This window comes from Papaver somniferum, chromosome 10 (genome assembly GCF_003573695.1).
Source record: "Papaver somniferum cultivar HN1 chromosome 10, ASM357369v1, whole genome shotgun sequence".
NCBI classification, from domain to species: Eukaryota; Viridiplantae; Streptophyta; class Magnoliopsida; order Ranunculales; family Papaveraceae; genus Papaver; species Papaver somniferum.
The window spans coordinates 141,293,100-141,318,204 of NC_039367.1; the positions used below are offsets into that span (position 1 = coordinate 141,293,100).

The 25,105-nt window shown below is 36.5% G+C and overlaps 1 long non-coding RNA gene across 1 annotated transcript; it reads left to right on the top strand.

The window, feature by feature from the left end:
* The first annotated feature begins 24,050 nt into the window (after positions 1 to 24,050).
* LOC113318057 lies at positions 24,051 to 24,494 on the top strand. The gene is made up of 2 exons (XR_003344260.1): positions 24,051 to 24,182; positions 24,296 to 24,494. It is a non-coding gene; the product is annotated as an uncharacterized LOC113318057 (long non-coding RNA).
* The last annotated feature ends 611 nt before the right edge of the window (positions 24,495 to 25,105 follow it).

The window sequence follows — 25,105 nt, forward strand, 5'->3', positions numbered from 1 at the left end:
TTAGATGATTGATTTATATGGTTTCTTCAATGGTGTTCTCGGGTATGTCTTGTTAACTCTTTGGTCTTGTCTTGGATTGCGAAAAGAGCATGTAATGGTCTTGATGTTAATGGAAGTTTTTCTGGTGGTGTTGGCTGTGGATGTAGCCTGTAAATGTGAACCACGTATATCTTGTGTTGTGGTTGTGTGTGATTGTTTATCTTCTGTCTCTCTTATTATTTCTCCCATGTTTGGTTCATATCACCAATTTCCCTTTGTGATCATGTGATTCCGCTGCGCTTGGGGTGCTAATTTTCCCAACAATTGGTATCAGAGCCAAGGAAGGGCTGGTGTGGTTAAACCTAGAATTGAACAATGGTTTATTGTTCGGGTGGAGAAATATGTTTTGAATGTAATGTTTCAACCGGTGTTTACACAAAGATGGATTTGTGATGTGATTTACAAATCAGAGGTTCAACTTGGTAGAAGTTTATGTTCTTCGTTTTGTTTTATGATGTAGTATGAGATGTAGAATAAAACTGAATGAGGTGGAATACATATTTACTTCTTGAAGAGTGTTAGTAATCATACACTATAAAGAATGAGTTACAAAGTTTGAAGAAAGGATGGGACAGTGAGGTCTCATGAAGAAGCAAGTCCATCAACGCTTCGAAGTTATGCACAAGCCGTTATAGATTTATGTTCTTAAGTCTATGTTAGAGTATTCTTGATGGCTTGCACGTAATATCAAGAATGTGCCCGATCTCGATCAGCAAAATGTACAAATATCTGCATAAAATGTCCAAATTATCATGGTATGAACTGTCTGACAAAAAAGAAAAAAAGAAACATCAAGATATTCTGCCCCCTGAATTCAATATGCAGTGGCACTAGTACGTCTTCGGTCCAAAAATCTGTAATTTCTTCCCCCATTGTACCCAGAAACAAATTTTTTTAGAGCATTACACCACAGATTATGTACAACTAAACACTTCGGTAGTGTGTTTGAGTTTCCGCCTGACACATTTTCCGGGACCCGTCTGGGTGACAGAACGTTGATAGATTCTCTTGAACTAAGCTCAATCTAGTGGTAAGTAATCCCTCCTCTCACACGGGTGACCCCTGCTCGTTTCCTGAAGGGATGTTTTTTTTTCTTTGTATGATTTTGTTGCCGGACTGGTCAAAGACATTAGAACTGAATGGAATGAATTTATATGATTTTGTCGCCTGACTGGACTAGTCAAAGACATTCAGCTTCCATTGAGACCTGAATTGAATGAATCATTAGTTACGCATGCTCATAACATATGGTGTCATTTTCTTTATATTGTTAAAAATCCCATGCATTTCTCATGGTCCTCTATTTTCTTCTCTATAAAAAACAATATAGAGGACCATGAGAAATACATGGGATCTTTAACAAAATGAATGCAGAAGCGCATACAGGCACCGGGAAATCAACCAAACTTAATTGATTTGGATGAGTAAACGGCAATCGGAAGTAAACTGAAATGGTGGTGGAGATTGACAAGTTACTTAAGTGAAGAAGGAGGTGTTGGTGGATATAATTAATGGCCAAAATCAAAAGCTTATTTTTGTGCTTCATATATATCTTACTGTGGGATCAGAATCTCGCAACAATAATGCCTCAGCGAAATTATCAACAACACAACACAACAGTGTCACAGAACAATTTCAGAAATGACATAATAAACGACGTCAGCTAAAATCATGAGAAAAATGTGATGGTCCTGCGAAAATAAGAGAGTTTGCGAGATTAACATTTGTAAGTATGCGAGAATGTCGCAAGTCATATCCGAAAATAAAGGACAGGTTAGCTGTCATCCACTATGCAATTCCCTATAAATAGTCGTTCTATTGCAAAGGAAAAAGAGATTTTTTTTAGAGTGAGAAGCAAGTAAATAAGAGAGAGAAAATCTAGAGCAGTGGTTATTCTTGATTCCTTTATCTTTTCTTGTAAGATTGTTCAAAGATTGATCAATAAAATTAAGATTGTTAATCTAAAATGAGTTGAATGTTAATGAAATCTTGTGAGGGGTGTAGTGTAGGATTTTCTGCAACTACATAATGGCACTAGAAACAGGGACTTAAAGATTATTCTAGAAAAAATTGAAGATTAATATTGAGATTTGTGAAGATTTGGAGTGATTGATTAGGAATTTTACATAATCTCTTGCAATTCGTTAACATTGAAGAAATGGCTAGAAGAAGAAATACATCAGAACAACCAACTACTGTTAGAAGAAGCAAGAGAATTGCTGGAAGAAAAAGAAGTGAAATGGGAGAGTCTATTAGAACGAGAAATAATGGAGAAAATAAAATTCAACCACCAGTTCAACAAACACTAGTACAAGGAAGGAATATAGATTATGATAGGGTGAGTATACACACTTGACAATCAAATTCCGTATAAGAAGTAGAAGAAGAGCAGCAAACTAGAAACCATAGACAGGTAGAGAGAAATCAAGAAGAAGATGAAGGAATAATTCACGGAGATGAGGAAATTGGAGTGTTAGAAACGTTGAGACGAAGAATACATGAAGAAAGAAGGAGCTGAGGCAGAACAACGTGCAAATCTAACAAGGAAAAATCACGAATTGAGGATGGAAAATATGAGACTACAAAGTAGAAGATCGAGAAGTATTACAAAATCATATTCAAGATCGACTAGAAGAGATATGAGGCGAAACTCACCCACAATTAATGCTGGAAATAATATTCAAGAAGAAATATCAAATCCTCATGAAGAATATCGCGAAAATAGAGAAAGAACCGATGATCATTACGTTCCACAAAATGAAACTTTTGATGATAGGCAAAATGATAGAAATCAAGATAATGGACAACGTCAGGGAAGAAATGATCAAGATAGCGAAGGGGATCGAGAGGAAGGAAGGAGAATTTTACATGACAGAGAAGCTCAAACAAATCAACAAACGATTGAAGAAGAAATTGAAAGACATTATGCTAAACAAGCACGTTTAATTCGCGAATGTGAAAGATTGAGAGCGGAAATGGAAGAACAAGAGCTTCAGGAGACAATTCTCTAGAACAATCACAACAATCAAGAAAGAAGGCGTACACAAAACCGGAATAACGGTAATATCAATGAAGAGTATGATAGAGTACAGAGGATGGCGAAAGACAGCGAATGGAATTAATAAGAAATGAACAAAATCATGAAGGGGAAAATGAGAGACATCATCATATGCGAATTCAAGATAGAGATGAAGAAGAGATTCACAAAAGAAGACGAGATGAGGATAATGAAGAAGAAATGCAAAATTTCGCGAGAGAAGAAAGACATGAACGCAGAAGAAGGGAGGGGAAATTAAAAAGACCAATGGATCAAAATACAGGTGTAAATAAACAAATCTTGAAAGAATTAGAAGAAATGAGAGGAATGTTAAATAATAGAGGAGAAGTAGGCAGAAGACAATTGGATGAATCTATAGAAGAAGCTGTGAAAACTCCATTTACAAGGGAAGTACAACTAGGAGGAATACCACCGAAATGCAGTTTGCCCGCATTAACCAGCATTTTTGATGGAACAACTTGTGCAATTCAACACATTAAAGCATATTTGAGGTGTATGTTGCAATGGGAAAATGATGATGTCGTATTATGCAAGTATTTTGCATCCAGCTTAACAGGGGAGGCGTTAAAATGGTTCGAAGGTCTACCAAAGAATACAATAACATCCTTCAATCATTTGCAGACTACATTCCTGGGGGCATATATAAGTAATAATTCTTCGCGACCTGGTATTGAAGACGTGTTTGGATTAAAACAAAGGATTGGCGAAAGTTTGAAGCACCTAACTAAAAGATGGAGGACTATGTGTAGCGAAATGGCTGGCCGTGTGGATGAGAGATATCTTATCTTATCAATGCTATGTTTGCAACCAACCTATTGTATATCCAAATTTTCAGAGTCAATGACTGAATTGCGAGAACTTCAAGAAGAATATATTGCTCTAGATGAAAGGCAAAATGAAATGGAATCATACCCAGTTGTGAACACCAGTTCACAAACAGCGAATACAAGCTTATTACCCAAACTAACAAGAGAAGGTGACGGGTAACAATCAACAGAAACTGGTGGCTATGGGAAGCCGAGATCAAGAGGAGTATGAAAGAGAAAGAAATTTATAAAATCGTGGTGGAAATAACAAGATTCAAAGACTCGATCAACCGCAAGAAACTTATGGAGGTCAAAGACAAAACTATAATAGAGGACAAGGAGGTCACAAGGTAGTATGAGAAGAAATCAAGATGCCACCTCTAAATGCAAGTGTGGAGAAAATATGGGAATCTATAATTTTGATGGATAATATACCAACACCATGGAACATGGGAACGGAACCACCTCCAAACCACAAAAGTCATGAGTTTTGTTCTTATCATCATTTTCGTGGACATACTACAAATGATTGCAGAAATGTGAAAAGAATTATTCTGAGAATGATAGATCAAGGAAAACTAAACCACTTTTTGGTAGGGCACCCACAATCTCAACCATTGCCACCACCACCCACTAGTAGAAAAATGATGATCTGTAACAGTTAAAAACTGTTACTGTATTATTTGCGTAACAGTTTTAGTTTTTTCTGCGGTGTTACTAAAGCCCCTGTTACGGAAAGTTTATAAAACCTGTTACGGAAAGGCTATTGAAAAATGACTCATAAATTCTAAAACTATTACTGTTGGTAGTTTTCAGTAACACTTTATAAAAATATATGTTAGTGAATAATTTCTATTGTAACTATTTTACATAAAACCGTTACCAGTTTATTGTAACATGTTTGGGAACAAACTGTTGCTATTGTTTGAGTAACCGTAACAGTTTTTATTGAAACTGTCATAAAAAATGACAGTTTTTACTGACTACCATCACCTCCACCACTAGCGCCACCACTAGCTCCACCACCAACACTGCCACAACCATCAACACTAGCATCTCCACAACCGTCACCACCATGTCCGCCGCGTCCACTACCATGAGTTGGTCTTCTTGGACATGAAATATAAATTCTATAAAAGTACACTTCACAAGATTCGACCTTGAGACCTATTGCACTAATTATAACTCTTGAACCACTCTTCCATGTTTTCCTTTTGTTTAATGTTATCCAAATAAAATATTTACTCTCAATAGACAGTAAACTATACCTCCACCACCTTCGTCGTCACACCACGCAACTACAACACAATTTATATTTTTAATATTCCTACATATTTTTACAACTTGTTTATTATTTTGTATTATATTCGATTTTTTCTCAAACCTTAGGTAACCATCAGTACGAGCCATGGCTAGCTCTCGTGCTTAGAACTAAATCAAGATGTTAAATTAATGTCAGTCCATAAGTAGTTATTTTTTTGAACCGAATACCCAAAAACTAGTTATACAAATAAATAATTTACAAAAATGTCACGATAATGTCAACTACGGTAACATATTAAACATATTGCAGTAACATAGATATATAGTAACATTTAGTTTAAAAAACGTTACGATAACGCCAACTACGGTGACATATTAAATATGTTACAGTAACATAGGTATATAATAACAGTTGGTTTAAAGAACTGTAATGGTAATGTCGACATACGAAATATGTTATAGTAACATGGGTATATAGTAACACTTAGTATAAAAACAGTTACAATATACAACCTGGATAACATTATGTAACACTTCTTACGAAAAGTGTTACTGTTATTTAACTATCTAACATTTAGTAACAGGCATTTTACGAACTGTTACTTTATAAAAATTTGAACTGTTACTAAATGTCACTTTTCTACTAGTGACCAGAGCATCACAAAGTAAACACGATGAAAAAGAACGAAACATTCTTCATAGAAGTTGGTTCAAAAGCAAAGAATCTATTCTGTCACTCTATCGTACGTTCATACAATACAATTGAAGATTTTCATGACAATGTTTTGAGTAGAGTGTTCGCAAGAGATAATGATGGAAGAGAAATTATGAATATTGCGAAAATCTCGCCACTAGAGGAATGGAAGAAACAAATTATTTCTTTTACCGCAGAAGAAATCCCCGAAGGTGAAGAGGTACATGATAATCCATTGGTAGTAAAATGAGAAATTAATCCAAAACCGAAAGAAGATGAGGATGATGAAGCTGAAGATTCATGGGCAATTAATAGGATTCTAATCGATACTGGAAGCTCTGTGAACATCTTAGTTTATCATACTTATAAAACTTTGGGAGGAAGAGATGATGATCTTATACCATCAACATATAACATATATGGTTTTAATGGTACTGCCAACAAGCCTAAAGGGAGGTTACTATATATGCGAATTCCATTGAAGGGAATATCTTCTGAAATCCTATTCTGTGTCGTTGATGTAGAATCACCCTACAATGCATTAATTGGTCGACCTTGGCTACATGGGATTCTAGGTGTAGCTTCAACTTTCCACCAGTGCATCAAATTCCCTCACCCTAGCGGTGTAGGAATCATAAAGGGAGATTAGGTTGAAGGAAATAGATGTTACGAAACTGAGGTAGAATCCCACGAAGGAAGAGCAAACAAGAAGGAAAGTTGGCGACACAAAATCAAAGAGATACAAAGAAGTGAGAGGTTGATGGTGGATGCAATCGAAAGAAAAGAAGAAGAGATGTTGCGAAACTAATGCTAGCTCAGAATAAAAAATGCTGAACATACCACTACCAAGGAAACAGTAGCAGAAAATAACAAAGAAGCAGAGGATAACAAAGGTAATGTATGAATAATTGATTTGTTGCGACATTCTCGCAATAAATAAAATTCTCAAAAGTACATTTTATTGAATGACAAAATTGAGATTGCGAAATGCAAATACAATATGATGGTGTGCAAGAATCTCGCAGAGATAATGAATTCCACAAAATACAATCAGAGAACAATGACAAAATAGAAAGGGGCGAACCTTTATGGCGTACACCCTAGTTCACGAATACAATTTCACAAGAGGCAAATGTATGACCTAAAGTACGTCATATAAGGGGGTACCTGTTGCATGGCTCAGGGAAAGGCTACACCGCCACCGGAACCTGAGTCATGGAGATTTGGGGTCAATAAAGCCCATCCGGGAGAGGAACCTTGGATTCTCAGCTTAAGCATATGACTTAGGTTGGGCGACTAAGGTAATAAGGATTCTCCCAAGGAGTGCAGAATCTGATCAAGGCGCCGAGGTACACGGTTGAGTCAAGAGTGCCAGCGACGTCTAGAGCGTACCTTGCCATTCTTGAGAAGTCTTGGCTTATACTGCACTCGGCCTGAAGAAAACACCACTTATGGTGCAGTCTCGTAACCATAAACCTTATAGATAAAAGGGATAAGAGGCTGCGAAAACAACTGGTTGTTGTTAAGACTGGATGGAAGGAGCTAACCTTGTATGGTAGAAGTACGCCTCCTTAAAGGGGAAACCAGGGGGGAGATAAGGGCGGAACCCTCCATTAAGGAGCTGATAAGTGTCTTAATACGTTGTAGTTGCAGGAAATCCTACACTACACCCCTCATATGATTTCATTATTACTCAACTCATTTTTAAATTTATACTCTTAATTTTATTGATCAATATTTGAAAGGAATCAAGAATGACCTCTGATCTAGACTTTCTCTCTCCTATTTACTTGTTTCTTACTCAAAAAGATCTCTCTCCTTTCTTTACAACTTGAAAGACTATTTATAGGGAAATACATAGTGGATGACAGCTAATCTGTCCTTTATTTTCGGGTATGGTTTGCGACATTCTCGCAACCTTACAAATGTTAATTTCGCAATCTTTCTAATTTTCGCAGAACTATCACATCTTTCTCGTGATTCTAGATGACTTCGTTTATCGTATCATTTCTGAAATTGTTCTGCGACGCTGTTGTGTTGTGTAGTTGATAATTTCGCTGAGACATTGTCGTTGCGAGATTCTGATCCTACATCTTGCCTCTTCTCATATCTTCTCTGCAAAGTAGAGAATGATGTGAGAAATGCCGCAGATGTCCATCTCTTCATATTCTGCATTTATAACACATATTCTTTCTTCCATCTGTTTCTTGACACGTCTTCTGTAACCGCTGCTTTTCAACCGCTCACGTATTTTCGTCTTAATGATGTTTATTTCTTCGAGTAAAAAAATCTCTTTCATATACTCTTCTTACTATTCTTTCCACTTTCTTTTTACTTTCTATTCTCTTTTTATTCTCTAATCTCTGCAACTCTGTTATTCTTCTGCAAGTTATGCTACTGTAATTTTCCCCCCTTCAATCTTCTTACTTTTTATTCATTCCCATACTCTATATTCAAATATGGCTCCAAGTGGTCATAGACATGAGAAAAATTTAAAAGATGTCCAAAAAGATCTTGCTGATAAAGGTTTCACGCTCTCTACCATTCCTGGTGAAAATGCCAAATCAATTCTTTCTGTCAAACTTTTCTCTGATCAGTACTGTGATGATCAATCAATCATAATTTCGCTAGGTCAGATTCTCGCAGGTCTCCCTATTCCTCTTTATGACCCAGATCTTCCTTTATTCTATGAAATTCTCGCTCACCCGGGATTTTCGCGAGCTATCTTCCAACTGAGTGGGGACTGCATATGTTTGATGCTAGAGTTCGCTAACTGTGGTGCTGGTAAATGATCTCTGTACTCCAAAGAACTTAGGGATCCTAAATTCGCAGACCTAGAGATAATTGCTGAGAAATACACAGTAGCGAGTTTCTTTGAGAACTATGAACTTCTCTCCATGAAGAAAGAGAATACTCGCTGGGGTTTTCGATTTAAAAGGAAAGATAACATTGATGAAGCTAAAATTCTCATGCAAGATATTGACTGACACTCTGGTAAAAACACAACTCCTCTCCAATCCAAAGATGATAAATGGTGTGTTTTTCCTTTAATGCTAAAAGGACCTTACATTGGTGGGTCAAATGTTCTTCCTGCAAATCTCGCTGCTTATCAACCTTGGGTTTTCTCTTGGCCCGAGAAGGAGAAAGAGGTATGTTTCTTCCCGTTTATCTCACTTTATATTTTTTTATTTGTCTTTATTATTTTGTTCGCTAACTCTTGCGACATTCTGCAGATCCAAAAACTGAAACATAGTTATAACAGGACTGGGAAAGCTAGTACTCTGTTAGCTCTTCGTTCATACACAGATGAGGTAAGAAATTTTTCCTTATGATTTTAAACTGTATACTGTTGCTTCCATTTCTTTCTTATTTCTATCTGTGTGTGAAGATTATTGATGAAATAGAAGAGACTGTTGATGTTGCGAAGACTGGTGATAAAGGTAAAGGTGCTCTTCGCAGAGAAAAATCAACTGCTCCTCCTTCAAAGAAAAGGAAAGTACGTTCTTCTTCTCCTTCAAATATTCCTCCTCATGAAAATTCCGAAAGTGACAAGGATTATGAGGACAATGATGATCTTGCCGCAAGTGAAGATTTTCCCCCTGAATCTTTTATGGCTAAGCTCTCTGGCCTCTTTTCTGATTCTCTGCAAGGAATGGGAGATAGCCAATTCGCCAACACCTGCAAGGCTCTCGCTACACTTTGCGATGTCCCTTTGCTGGATGGTGATGTTTCTCTTCGTGGAGTTTCTAGATCAGTGACTCCCGACTTCTTGCATTCCCTTAATAGTCTGGTATATTTTTATCCTTTTATTTCTTCATTGTCATACCTCAAAATTTCTTTCTATATTAATATTTTTTATATTTTCTCGCAGGCTGGAAAAGCTTCTTTCGCTGTTGCCGCGGATCTAGAGAGGAGACGCGAAAATATTGAAAAGAAGAATCTTCAATTTCACACAAAGAATGAAGAATTGGAAGCTGAAGTTAAAGATCTTCGCGAGAAAAATAGACAACTAGAAATTGATTCTTTTTCGTATAAGAACAAAATCTCTAGTCTTCAGCAAGCTAATAATCAGCTTTACGGTATGTTGCTTTTATCTTTTCCCTTCATTCATTCATCCTGTTGTTTTATCTTATTTAAATGATCCTTTTTGCAGACATTTATGGTCTTTCTGATGAAGCTACCCTTCTTCGTTCATTTCCTAATGCCTTGGATAATGATACCCTTCTTGAGCGTCTTAACAATTCCTTAAATAGTTTCTCAAATGATAGAATTTCATCTCTTTCTCTAAATGAGCTTAGATCTAAATTTCGCCTCTTAGAAAATGACCATAGATCTAGTTTAGGCTTAGACAACCGATTTAAGAGTCTCTTTATTGATTCTAAAGAGAAAACAGAGTTAAGAACTAAAATTAGCGGTTTCATAGATGATAAGGATCGCATCTCTGATCAAGGTGCTAAGGCTTTGGCGAAATTCCAAGAGACTCTTCTTGAAGTTCAACTTGAACGAGATGAAGCTAGCCGTAAGAACATTGAACTCTGTGAAAGGGAAAATCAAATTCGTTCTCGTCTTCTTATAAGTCGTGAGGATGAATTTGTTTGGGATGCAAAAATCTTATATGATGACAGAAAAGATTTAGGTGTAAATGTTAGTCTCCAAGTTGAGTATACAACCTTGATTAGAGATATGATTTCTGACAGAGAAGGTTACTAACTGCTCTTCTTTACTAATCTTTTGCTTCTTATGAATTTTCATCAAGTTAATAATTGATTGTCTTTTGCTCGCAGATTCTGAAAGTATATATCGTGAAAATATTGAGGAACTCGAAGCTGAAAAGGAGGAACTCGCAAAGAATCTTTCTTCTCGCAACGAAAAGTATTCAAGATTAAAGAATCAAATCAAGGTCACTGTTGCGAATTTTAAGAATGATGCTATGCATTTTCGCCATAAAACTATCCAAATGGTTTGTGACGATCATTATATCCCACATTCTGATTATCCTTGTCTCTTGGAAGAAATCCCACAAAATACTCCCAGTTTGACTATCTCTGATAGCGAAGCTGATGATGAAGAATCTGATGGTGATGAAGATTCTGACGCAGACGATGAAGGGAACAAGTCTGATGAAGATAATGAAGGATCAATTAAGAAGTAATCTTTATTTATTTCTTTGATTCTCTGTAATACTTGTACATTTATTCCTTCTTTCTGTATATTTGTGTTTCTTTCATTTTGACCTGCATTCATTAAAACAATTCTCCCTTGCACTTTCATGCAAAAACCCATTGATGTTGCCTTAACTTTTTCTTTTGTATTGTGGCCTCTTCAGGAATGTTGCGACAATATGACAGGCCTAAATATTCTTGCGAAAATAAAGCCGCATGACATTGCCGTCTTGCGACGAAATCGCATGACGTCTTCGCATTTTCATGCGAAAACCCATTGATCTCGTCTTATCTTTTTCTTTTGTATTATTGCCTCTTCAGCATTGTTGCAAAAATATGACAAGCCTTAATACTCTTGCGAATAAAAAGCCTCATGACATTTGCGTCTTAAGACACTTATCAGCTCCCTAATGGAGGGTGCCGCCCTTATCTCCCCTTGGTTGCCCCTTCAAGGAGGCGTACTTATACCATACAAGGTTAGCTCCTCCCATCCAGTCTTAACAACAACCATTTGTTTCCGCATCCTCTTATCCCTTTTACCTATAGGGCTTATGGTTACGAAACTGCACCCTAAGTGGCGTTTTCTTCAGGTCGAGTGCAGTATAAGCCAAGACTTGTCAAGAATGGCAAAGTACGCTTCAAACGTCCCTGGCACTCTTGACTCAACCGTGTACCTCGGCGCCTTGATCAGATCTGCACTCCTTGGGAGAGTCCTTATTACCTTAGTCTCCCAACCTAAGTCATATGCTTAAGCTGAGAACCCAAGGTGCCTCTCCCGGATGGGCTTTATTGACCCCAAATCTCCATGACTCAGGTTCCGGTGGCGGTGTATCCTTTCCCTGAGCCATGTAACATGTACCCCCTTATATGACGTACTTTAGGTCTTACATTTGCCTCTTGCGAAATTGTATTCGCGAACTAGGGTGTACGCCATAAAGGTTCGCCTCTTTCTCTTTTGTCATTTTTCTCTGATTATCTTCTGTAAAATTCATTATCTCTGCGAGAGTCTCGTATATCATCATATTGCATTTTCATTTCGCAATCTCAATTTTGTCATTTAATAAAATGTATTCTTGAGAATTTTACTTATTGCGAGAGTGTCGCAACAACTTAATCATTCATATATTTCTTGTTTTTATTACCTTTGCCATCCTCTGCTTCTTTATTACTTTCTACTACTGCTTCCTTGGTAGTGGTATGTTCATCATTTTTATTCTGAGCTAGCATTAGCTTCGCAACACCTCTTCTTATTTTCTTTCGATTGCATCCACCATCAACCTCTCACTTTTCTGTGTATCATTGATTTTGTGCCTCCAATTTTCCTTCTTGTTTTCCCTTCCTTCGCAAGATTCTATCTTAGTTTCGTAACACCTCTTTCCTTCAACCCAATCTCCCTTTATAATTCCTACACCACTGAGGTGAGGGAATTTGATGCACTGGTGGAAAGTTGAAGCTACACCTAGAATCCCATGTATCCAAGGACGACCAATTAACGCATTGTAGGGTGATTCTACTTCAACGACACAAAATAAGATTTCGGAAGATATTCCCTTCCATGGAATTCGCATAGTAACCTCCCCTTTAGGCTTGTTAGCAGTACCATTAAAACCATATATCCTATATGTTGATGGTATAAGATCATCATCTCTTCCTCCCATAGTTTTATAAGTATGATAAAATAAGATGTTCACAGAGCTTCCAGTATCGATTAGAATTATATTAATTGCCCATGAATCTTCATCTTCATCATCCTCATATTCTTTCGGCTTTGGATTAATTTCTAATTTTACTACCAACGGATTATCATGCACCTCTTCACCTTCGGGAATTTCTTCTGCGGTACAAGAAATAATCTGTTTCTGCCATTCCTCTAGTGGCGAGATTTTCGCAATATTCTTAATTTCTCTTCCATCATTATCTCTTGCGAACACTCTACTCAAAACATTATCATGAAAATCTTCAATTGTCTATATGAATGTACGATAGAGTGATAAAATAGATTTTTTGCTTTTGCACCAACTTCTATGAAGAATGTTTCCTTGTTTTTCATCGTGTTCACTTTGTGATGCTCTGGTGGTGGTGGCAATGGTTGAGATTGTGGGTTCCCTACCAAAAAGTGGTTTAGTTTTCCTTGATCTATCATTCTCAAAATAATTCTTTTTACATTTCTACAATCATTTGTTGTATGCCCATGAAAATGATGATAAGAACAAAACTCATGGCTTCTATGGTTTGGAGGTGGTTCCGTTCCCATGTTCCATGGTGTTGGTATATTCTCCATCAAAATTATAGCTTCCCATATTTTCTCTACACTTGCATTTAGAGGTGGAATCTTGATTTCTTTCCATACTACCTTGTGACTTCCTTGTCCTCTAGTATAATTTTGTCTTTGATCTCCATAAGTTTCTTGTGGTTGATCGAGTCTTTGAATCTTGTTATTTCCACCACGATTGTAGAAATTTATTTCTCTTTCATACTCCTCTTGATCTCGGCTTCCCATAGCCACCAGTTTCTGTTGATTGTTACCCGTCACCTTCTCTTGTTGTACTTGCGAAATATTCGCTACTGTGTTTATTAGCTTGGGTAATAAGCTTGCATTCGTTGTTTGTGAGTTGGTGTTCGCAACTGGATATGATTCCATTTCATTTTTCGTTTCCTTTAGAGCAATGTATTCTTCTTGAAGTTCTCGCAGTTCAGTCATTGTGATCGCAATTTGCACATACAATAGGTTTGTTGCAAACATAGCATTGATAAATGATAATATAAGATATCTCTCATATACACGGCCAGCCATTTCGCTACACATTGTTCTCCATCTTTTAGTCAGGTGTTTCAAACTTTCACCAATCCTCTGTTTTAATCCAAACACATCTTTTATACAAGGTCGCGAAGAATTATTACTTATATATGCCCCTAGGAATGTAGTCTGCAAATGATTGAATGATGTTATTGTATTCTTTGGTAGACCTTCAAACCATTTTAACGCCTCTCCTGTTAATCTGGATGCGAAATACTTGCACAACACGGCATCATGATTTTCCCATTGTAACATGCACCTCGGATAGGATTTAATGTGTTGAATTGCACAAGTTGTTTCATCAAAAATGCTGGTTAATGCGGGCAAATTGCATTTCAGTGGTATTCCTCCTAACTGTACTTCCCTTGTAAATGGAGTTTTCGCAGCTTCTTTTATTGCTTCATCCAATTGTCTTCTGCCTACTTCTCCTCTATTATTTAACATTCCTCTCATTTCTTCTAATTCTTTCAAGATTTGTTTATTTACACCTGAATTTTGATCCATTGGTCTTTTTAATTTCGCCTCTCTTCTTCTACGTTCATGTCTTTCTTCTCTCGCGAAATTTTGCATTTCTTCTTCATTATCTTCATCTCGTCTTCTTCTGCGAGTTTATTCTTCACCCCTATCTTGAATTCGCAAATGATTATGTCTCTCATTTTCCCCTTCATGATTTTGTTCATTTCTTATCAATTCCATTCGCTGTCTTTCAGCCATCCTCTGTACTCTATCATACTCTTCATTGAGATTACCGTTATTCCGGTTTTGTGTACGCCTTTTTTCTCGATTGTCGTGATTTTTCTGGTGAATTCTCTCCTGAAGCTCTTGTTCTTCCATTTCCACTCTCAATCTTTCACGTTCGTAGATTAAACGTTCTTGTTCAGCATAATGTCTTTCAATTTCTTTTTCAATCGTTTGTTGATTTCTTTGAGTTTCTCTTTCATGTAAAATTCTTCTTCCTTCCTCTCGATTTCCTTCGCCATCTTGGTCATTTCGTCCCTGACGTTGTCCATTCTCTTGATTTCTACCATTTTGCCCATCCTTAAAAGTTTCATTTTGTGGAACGTAACGATCATCATCTCTTTCTATATTTTCGCGATATTCTTTATTAGGATTTGATATTTCTTCTTGAATATTGTTTCCAACATTTATTGTGGGTGAGTTTCGCCTCATTTCTCTTCTAGTCGATCTTGAATATGATTTTGTAATACTTCTCGATCTTCTATTCTGTATTCGTATATTCTCCATCCTTAATTCGTGATTTTGCCTTGTTAGATTTGCACGTTCTTCTGCCTCAGCTCTTCTTTCTTCATGTATTCTTCGTCTCAACGTTTCTAACGCTCCAATTTCCTCATCTCAATGAATTATTCCTTCATCTGCTTCTTGATTTTTCTCTACCTGTCTATGATTTCTGTTTGTTGCTCTTCTGCTACTTCTTCTGCCGAATTTGATTGCAAGAAATTATGTAAAATTCTTAATCAATCACTCTAAATCTTCACAAATCTCAATATTAATCTTCAATTTTTTCTAAAATAATCTTCAATACCTCCCTTTTTCTAGCTCCATTATGTAGTTGCAGGAATCCTACACTACACCCCTCATATGATTTCATTATTACTCAACTCATTTTTAAATTTACACTCTTAATTTTATTGATCAATCTTTGAATGTTCTTACAAGAAAAGATAAAGGAATCAAGAATGACCTCTGCTCTAGACTTTCTCTCTCCTATTTACTTGTTTCTTACTCAAAAAGATCTCTCTCATTTCTTTACAATTTGAACGACTATTTATAGGGAAATACATAGTGGATGACAGCTAATCTATCATTTATTTCCAGGTATAGTTTGCGACATTCTCGCAACCTTACAAATGTTAATTTCGCAAGCTTTCTAATTTTCGCAAAATTATCACATCTTTGTTATCGTATCATTTCTGAAATTGTTCTGCGACGCTGTTGTGTTGTGTAGTTGATAATTTCGCTGAGACATTATCGTTGCGAGATTCTGATCCTACAGACGCAAATGTCATGAGGTTTTTTACTCGCAAGTTTTTTTTTCACCCAATCACTTATAAGAAAAGAAAAAGAAAAACAGAAGGTTAAAAGGATTCAACGAGATATGGCAAAACTACCATGTTTCTTTTTAATTCTAACACCTGAGCTCTATGCTTTTATGAATAGACTCTTTAGATGTTTCGATCTAATCAGATTGGTTCCTCAATTCCTATAACCAAGATGCTTCCATCCACTTAGATTGGTTAGTGCCATCCTTAATAAGCATAAATTTCTAGGCTCTGGAGTTTATTTAATGCAACTAAAAAGTTTCTCCCATACCCCCAAATTTAAATCTAACATTGTCCTAAATGTTCTAAAGATAAAATTAAAAGCATGAACAAGGAGAAACTGTTACCACTTGAAGCAAAAGATATAAGGAAATATATTACCGTGTCGCATGAATACTGGGTTACCTCCCAAGAAGTGCTAAGTTTAAAGTCTTCAGCCAGACTAAGAAAGGATGAGCCGGAATAATTGCGGGTCATCTGAATCAAAAAGTGTTACCCAAAAGAAGAGAAAATAGTAACATACCATGAAGATACCGAACATACCCTTATTTAACTTAAAGACAACAATATCTAGTTGTGGTTCAGGTTCAGGCTCTATAAAAGGGTCTAAGTAAAGGTTTTCATCGGTTGGATTTCCTCAAAGCTAAGATCTGGTTCAGGTATTAGAGTCTGGGAAAACTCAACTAAGAACTTAGAAGCACATAACAACAACCTGAATAATTGGGGATCCTCTAAGTCAATTAGATTTGACTCACATAGTTGACCATAATAATGGTCATTCTTAAGAAAATGTGTCGACCCTATATCCTAAAATAATTAGGTTTAGTCTCAAAACTTAATAACCGACACATCTGAAATTCATACGTTCCCACAATTGGAATAAAAGTTTTTGGTGGGAAAACAAAATCAATCTGGGTATCATAGCCTGGGTAAACCACATCAACCAGAGATGGGTTTCTAACAACTGAACTTCTTCCTGGACATTATTAGGTTCGGGAGAGCTAGTATGAAGGCAATCTGGCACAATGGTTGAGGCACATATATCAAGTCCCAAGTGAAGGATCTCTGTAAGAGATAAAGGTAAGGCACAAGGAGAATGATAATCACCCCCAAACTTAGAGTTTTGGGTGTCTCTAGATAGACTAGCTACACTTTCCCTAATTTCCAGATCATCGGAATCTTGAAAATGGTCAATTGCTTCGTGTAGATTATACTCAGGTGATGCATCCTCACTCATATTTAAAATCTCTACGATTTCATCTTCTTCGTATAATACTAATGTTTCTAAATCGCTAGACTCTAAAACAATATTCTCAGAATAAACTCGTTCCTCTAAACTATCGTTGGCTTCGTAATCATAAGGAAATACTACATCGTCTAAAACGGGAGTATCTCTAGTCAAATACTCGTCCTTTTGAATAGGTGAATAATTATTAAGATTATTTGGATTTGAACAAGAAACATTATCATTATTAAGTTCAATTGGAGTAACAAATTCCTGATCACTATGCCTACTTATTTCAAATTCTTCATCAACACTATCCTCATCATAATCATCATTATAATAACATCAAAATTGTTGGACCTCATCTAAAAAAGTAGTGTTACCAATTTTATCCTCGTCATCTTGATTATGTGAATAATGATAGACGCATTTATGTGTCTATTTTGTTCTCAATATTCTGTATTGTTAGACTCGATTAAGTACTTATTGTGTTATTTTGTGATTTTGTAGATGTTTTTAGAGAAATAACCCCTTGCGGCGAAATGGGCTCAAAAAGTGGTGTTTTACACCCCGGAGAAATGTACGGAAGTACCCCGAAAGTATGCCGGAAGCGTCCCAGAAATACCCCGGAGGAACCCCGAAAAAAAATGCGAAAAAAGTCCCAGAAAAATTACTAAAGGCACCCAAGTTTTGGATGTTTCCACCCCAATAATTTTATTTCAGCCCCAATTGCTATTGGCACCCCATCAGAGGATAGGGGGCAACCATCTTCAAAATTCAAATCATGCAAATTGGCGGGAAAAATTGCACACAGCGAACAGATTTTTGACTTGAATTCTTGGGCTGTTTTAACGAGATTCAATAGCTGGAAACCATTGGGTTAGTCTTGAATGGAGTTAACAGGCCTGGTACGTCTGTTTTGATCGATGAACTTGGGCTAGAATAGCCGGACTGAGCTAAACAGAGAGACGGGAATATGGGTTCTGTTTTGGCATTTACGTATGATAAAAGGAAAGATATGGGAGAAGATAACACTAGGTTTTGGTAGATATTATCTCAGGATACTATACGACCATGTTGGGATAGTGTCGACATCTACAGACGCGTGCAAGGGAAGAAAATCGAAATAAAATACTCGAGAATATTTTCTTTCACTGCCGAGTGATGACAGGATTTTTGGAGTTATTGCGCATGATTTATTCTCCCTGTTGAGTGTAAATAGGTTTCCCTGGTTGCTAAGAAGGTGTCGAGAGTTGGGAGAAGAGAGGAGAGCGCAGGAAGCAGAAATCACGAGTTGAGTTTCTGCTGCTGCTGCCATTGATGAAAGCCAAGAACACGAAGAACGGACTTGCATAGACAGTCGTTCTCCAACAGTGTTTACGACGCAGGGTAGTGGGTCGTAGTTTGGGTCTTGCAACAGCATAACATTTGTATCGTTCTTCTTGTAACAGTTGAACAGCGCCTTTGCAACAGTTATTTCTGTTGCAATTTTTCTGCTCAATTGTTTTACTCCCTTTAATCAACTTTTGAGCTTTATACATGTATTTTGAGATTATGATTAATATGAGGAGCTAAACCCCAACACTGGGGCGACGGAGGAAGCCTTAATTCATCCATGTGGTAATTTTATTTAATTCTTTATTTACTTTTTGCACCAATTTTAATTGAATTAAGATTTTAATTAATTATTTGTGATTTCATTTGATGGTTTATGCTTAGTCCTAGGGTTTTTTATATGCCATGCTTAATAAATACAAGTAATATTTTATAAAATCTACTTTGAAAAAGAATTGAGTTAATATTCATTTTGTTTTGAATTATAATTGCCTAGAATTAATTTCTAAACCATTTAAGAAATGAATTTGGCCGAATCCTAAGCCCAAGTTTCTCGCACTAGTGTTAATATTTTTTGTATATATTTTTATTTTTAAATCCTTACAAGTCCGAGCAACGAACTTTTACTAACACTTTCAAAACTATAACAAATAACTATCTTCATTCTCAAAGGTATTATTGGATACACTATATTGGAAATTCAAGTTATTTCGAGCAATACTTTCGTTCGTCTCTAACTCAAGTCTACGTGTCGACTCAGCTATCCTCTCAAGGGTCTCCTCCAAATAAAGTTCCCTTAGTGTTGGATCTAAGTTTTGAGTTAATTTATTGAGGATATCTTCTAAATATTCAGTCGTTGTTGCAGTCCTTTCGTCCATAACTACGTTATTCACCTCAGCTAACTTACATGTCGATTCAGCTAACTTTCGTGTAGACTCAGCTATACTCCTGAGAGACTCTTCTAGAGAAGGAATATGAACTTAAGGATCTTAAAAAGGACTACTTTTCAAAAGTTTGATTGTATCCTCTAAATACGAAGAACTAGTATTATAATCTTCTTGCTCGTAAGACTGATGCGCATGCGGATAGTAATTGGGCTCGCCATGGTATGACCCAAAATCTTGAAAAGGTTACTGTATTCCTTAAGGTGATTCATTGATTGACGACGAAACAATCTAAGTGGAGCCATCATGCTTTTTGTTTGCTAGAAATCTTTAGGTTTGTTTTGGTGGAGTCGAGTCGGCCTTTTTTGTGGTTGTTTAGAATTCCCTTGCAATTAAGAATGTCTAACTGGTATGATAGAAGCCAATACAATGAGTATCGACCTGAATTTGAATATGGACATCATCCTTTTTATGACCATGTTGGGAATAGTGGTTGGGAACGCCATCCTTTGGAAGGATATGGGTCATACCCTGGTGAGATCAATTACTATCCACACATGCATCAGTCTTACGAGCAAGAAGATTATAGTACTAGTTCTTCGTCTCTAGAGGATACAATCAAACTATTGAAAACTAGTCTCATTATGATCCTTCTGAACCTGTTCTTCCTCTAGAAGAGTCTCTCAAACAATTAACTGAGAATACAAATAGGTTTGTGTTAGAAATGAATAAACAAAATGCACCCATGAGTGAACCTTCTATACACGATACCATAAGGAATTCATGTGAGTCGTCCCAAAATCTTTTGTTAGAGACCCAGAATAGAACTTCTCTAAAAGATCTAAATTTCCCAAATAGTGTTTCCAATTTTACCCTTGATGTAAATAGTGAATATTTGCCTAATTTAGAGGACGAGGTTAGAATAAAAGACACTACTTATTTAGATAAGGTTCAATCATCTTCGTACTATGATGATGAGGATAGCAGTAATGAAGAATCTAAAATATGTAGGCATAGTGATCAGGAGTCTAGTAATCCAATTGAGCTGTATTGTGATTATATTATTTCTAGTTCAAATCCAAATAATTTTTATGATTATTCACCTATTCAAAAGGACGAGGATTTGATTAGGGATACCACCGTTTTAGACGATGTAGATTTTCCTTTTGATTACGAAGCCGATAGTGGTTTAGAGGAACAGGTTCATTTCGAAAATACTGTTTTAGAGTCTAACGACTTAGAAACTATAGTCTTGGAAGAAGAAGATAGACCCGTAGAGATGAGTAAAGATGCACTACCTGATAATAACTTAGAAGAATCTCTTGAATATTTTAAGGACTCTGAAGATACGGAAATTCAAGAAATAATTAGAGGTCTATCTAGAGACACTGAAAACTCTAAGTTTGGGGGTGATTATCACTTCCGTAGTGCCTTACCTTTAACTCTCAGAAATTCCCTACACTTAGGACTTGATATCTGTGCCTCGACCATTTTACAAGATTACCTTCATACTCGTTTTCCCGAGCCTAATGATGTCCATGAAGGAGTTCAGTCGTTAGAAACCCATCCTCTGGTTGATGTGGTTTGCCCAGGCTATGATCCCCAGATTGACTTTGTTTTCCCACCAAATAGTTTTCTTCCAACTGTGGGAACGTTTATATCCAAATGTGTCGAATATTAAGTTGTGAGACTAGACCTAAATGCCTTAGGAAATTAGAATCGACACATTTGCTTAAGAATGACCACTACTCTCACTGTGGTCAATTATGTAAGTCAAACCTGATTGACTTAGAGGATCCTCAGTTATTTAGGTTATTATTATTTTGTGATTCTAAGTTCTTATTTGAGTTTTTCCAGACTCTAGGACCTAATAATTTGGATCCAACCTATGAGGAAATGCATCCGAGGAAAATATTTTATTTAGACCCTTTCATAGAACCTGAACCTGAACCACAATTAGATATAAATATCTTAATAAGGAAACTAGATAAGGGCATGCTATCCTTGTTCACTTTCTTGGGTTATTGTAGTTTCCTTTGGTCAGCTCTATTTCGTTTTGAAGACCCACTGTTATTTCGACTGTTACTTTATGGTTCGAGTTGACTAATCCTTTCCTAAGTTTGGCTGAAGACTTTAAACTTAGCACTTCTTGGGAGGTAACCCAATCTCATGCAACATGGTAATATCTTTCCTTAACTCTTTTTCTTCAAGTGGTAACAATTTCTCACTGTTCATGCTTTTAATTTTATCTTTAGAACATCGAGGACAATGTTAGATTTAAGTTTGGGGGTGGGGAAGAACTTTTTAGTTGCACTTTTGAAACTTCTAGCGTCACATGGTATCCGGTTAGCTAAGTTTACATACTGTTTCTCACCGAAAAGATAGAAATTGGAATGCTAGGGATAACAACTTATTGAGACATTAGAGAAAAAGACATTGAGATCTTTGAAATTCAGGAGAGAACTTGTTCCTTTTAGAGGGTAACCGTGATGGACCTAACCATCCATGATGGAAAGGCAAGTAGGTCAGGAAATGCCAGAAAGACAAAGCAACCTCACAATGTAATCATAGTTACTGGATTACGACTCTCTCTTAGTAGAAACTTATCATCATCAACAAGCGGAGTGACATCAAAATTTATGAAAAAGTTGAAGACGTTTAAGGTTTAGAAGCAACAATATAAAAGAATAATTCAAAAATCAAAGTTGAAGACTTAGTTACAAGAAGTACAAGAGCAAATGATATAAGTTGTTGAAGTTCATGATATCAAGACATCACAAGTTGTGAAGATCCAAGTTCTAAAGTCCTTCTCTCATGGCCATGTAAATTTTTGTCTTGTAAAAAAAAAAAAAAAACATCATTACGTTCTTTTTGTTCAATAAGGCCATAAGGAAGAAGAAATTTATAAGTCAAGCAAGAAATCGAAGAGAAGAGTTAATTGTCAAGGTTCTATGAGGTTCGAGAGTTTATCATCAACAGTTGAAGACCGAAGAAGACGTTATTTCTACTGAGCAATGTGAGAGAGTCGAAGAAAGATGCATTTTGGTTGCTTTGTTAGTCTGCTTTCAATCTGGCACAAGATCTTTCTAGCACTGGTTTAACTCATCACACGTAATTAGTCCAGCTGTGTAGCAGATGTCCCTCTCATCTTTATCTCTCTCCTAATGTTATCCAGCTGTAAAGCAGCGTACGCATCTTACAATGTTTATCTAGCTGTGTAGCGGATATCTCTTTATCTAGTAGTCGTGCGGATGTGTCTCCCCTTTTCTTCAGTCAGCTTTAGAGGTGACACCTTTAATTTCTCTGGCATTCTAGTTACTTGGAGATAGGTTGAGAATATGTATGTCCTCATAGCTCTTTGGATACTTGTGACCAATTAGAAGTCATGGTTTTTGTGGGTACACCTCTGTTAAACCCACCCGAAATTAACTCGGTTTTATTTTTTAGTTTTGCTCGAGGACTAGCAAATAATAAGTTTGGGGGTATTTGATAAACGCATTTATGTGTCTATTTTGTTCTCAATATTATGTATTGTTAGACTCGATTAAGTACTTATTGTGTTATTTTGTGATTTTGTAGATGTTTTTAGAGAAATAAGCCCTTGCGGCGAAATGGGCTCAAAAAGTGGTGTTTTACACCCCGGAGAAATGTACGGAAGTACCCCGAAAGTATGCCGGAAGCTAGGCCTGTCAATATATGTCCGATATCCGGAATCCGTTTCCGATTATTCGAGATCCTATAGGATTTTATCCGTTTTATCGGATATCGGATAAAAAAAATTATCGGATATTTCTTCCTTAACCTATCTATATCGGATTAGGCTATATCCGTTTGGTTAACATCCGATATCCGATAGAATTAGGGGTATAATTGTAATTTCATCTATTAATCGATTATCACTGCCTGGATTGAGTGGATTTAGTCGAGAACCGAGTCATTTTTTTCGTTTTCTTTTTTTCCTTATCTTCTCTTCTCAGTTCTCAATCGATCACTCTCTGTCTCTCCCGATCAATCACTCACTCAGTTGCTTTGCTTATCAAACAGACAATCACTCACCCGCTCAATCAGGTACTTCTATTTCCATATTCGATTTTTGTGTTCGATTTTCATGAAATTAGGGATTTGTGGTTTCTGTCTTGCAAAAAAATTTAGGGTATGATGAAATTAGAGAAAGATTTGAGATGGGTTTATTCTTAAATAAGAATATGAGGCCTAACAATATGAGATTATGAAAGTTTATGAAAGTTTTATGGAAATAGGGAAACTGATGAATATCTTTTGATGTGAGTTTTCTTCTAATTTTTGGTTTTTGAATTTTAGATGTTGGATGGATATAGGGTTTTTAGTAGTTTAGATCGATTATTGTATGATTTTCCCTTTTTTTTTTTGATTTCAGAAAAGTGAATTAGGGGTTCAGCAAATGCATCATAGAGATTTTTAGAATAATTAGGGGAATGTGATTATGTGACCACTGTTCTTGAAAATGATTTGGTAATGTTGTATCATACACATGATAGTATTGGATGAACTAGGGACTGGGGAACAAAGACTAAGCTTTCAGTGTCTTTTCTTTAAGCTGGTATTATTAGTGCTCTGTAGCATTGATGCTTGAGGCTCACCAAAAGATGAGTATTTATTTGAAATCTTGAGTTGGTGGAAGCTAAATGCACCTAAGTACCCAACTCTTGCAAAGATGGCAAGAGATGTCTTGGCTATCCCATTCACCAGTGTGGCATCCGAATCAATGTTCAGTGCAGGTGGTAGAGTGCTTACAACACACAGAGCTTCATTAGATCCAGAGGTTGTTGAAGCATTGTTATGCTTAAGCGATTGGTTGCCAGATTTCATTTGTGATGAAGGTAAACATTTTTTTCTTCTTAAACTCAGTGCATAGTTCCTATTATTACTACTTAGACAATTGTTGTGTATCTTATTCTATCTGAATGTTGACTTGTTAATTGTTATAATGCAGATATGGAAATTTTGGAAACCGAAGACGAATGAAGACAAGAGAGACCCTGTTTGAATATCTGTTAAGTTTTTACTTTCTTTAGCATTTGCTTGTGCTTCTTTTCATGTATGTGTGTGAGTAAGAGACTTACATTCAGATGAAGACAATTCAGATGCCATCTTATGAGTACTGTTTCCAAGTTTTATGTATGACAATATGAGAATAATTTCACCTTTACAGATTTTTTTGTTACTAACGGATATTATCGGATAAATATCCGTTATCCGATAGCTTAACCTATCGGATATCGATATCTGGTTTTGATATCCTATAGGATATTCTCGGATATCGAATATCCGATAGTTCTTAACCTGTCGGATATCGGATATCCAGATATCCGACGGATATTCTTCCATTGACAGCCCTACCGGAAGCGTCCCAGAAATACCCCGGAGGAACCCCGAAAAAAATGCGGAAAAAGTCCCTGAAAAATTACTAAAGGCACCCAAGTTTTGGATGTTTCCACCCCAATAATTTTATTTCAGCCCCAATTTCTATTGGCACCCCATCAGAGGATAGGGGCAACCATCTTCGAAATTCAAATCATGCAAATTGGCGGGAAAAATTGCACACAGCGAACAAATTTTTGACTTGAATTCTTGGGCTGTTTTAACGAGATTCAATAGCTGGAAACCATTGGGTTAGTCTTGAATGGAGTTAACAGGCCTGGTACGTCTGTTTTGATCGATGAACTTGGGCTAGAATAGCCGGACTTAGCTAAACAGAGAGACGGGAATATGGGTTCTGTTTTGGCAGTTACGTATGATAAAA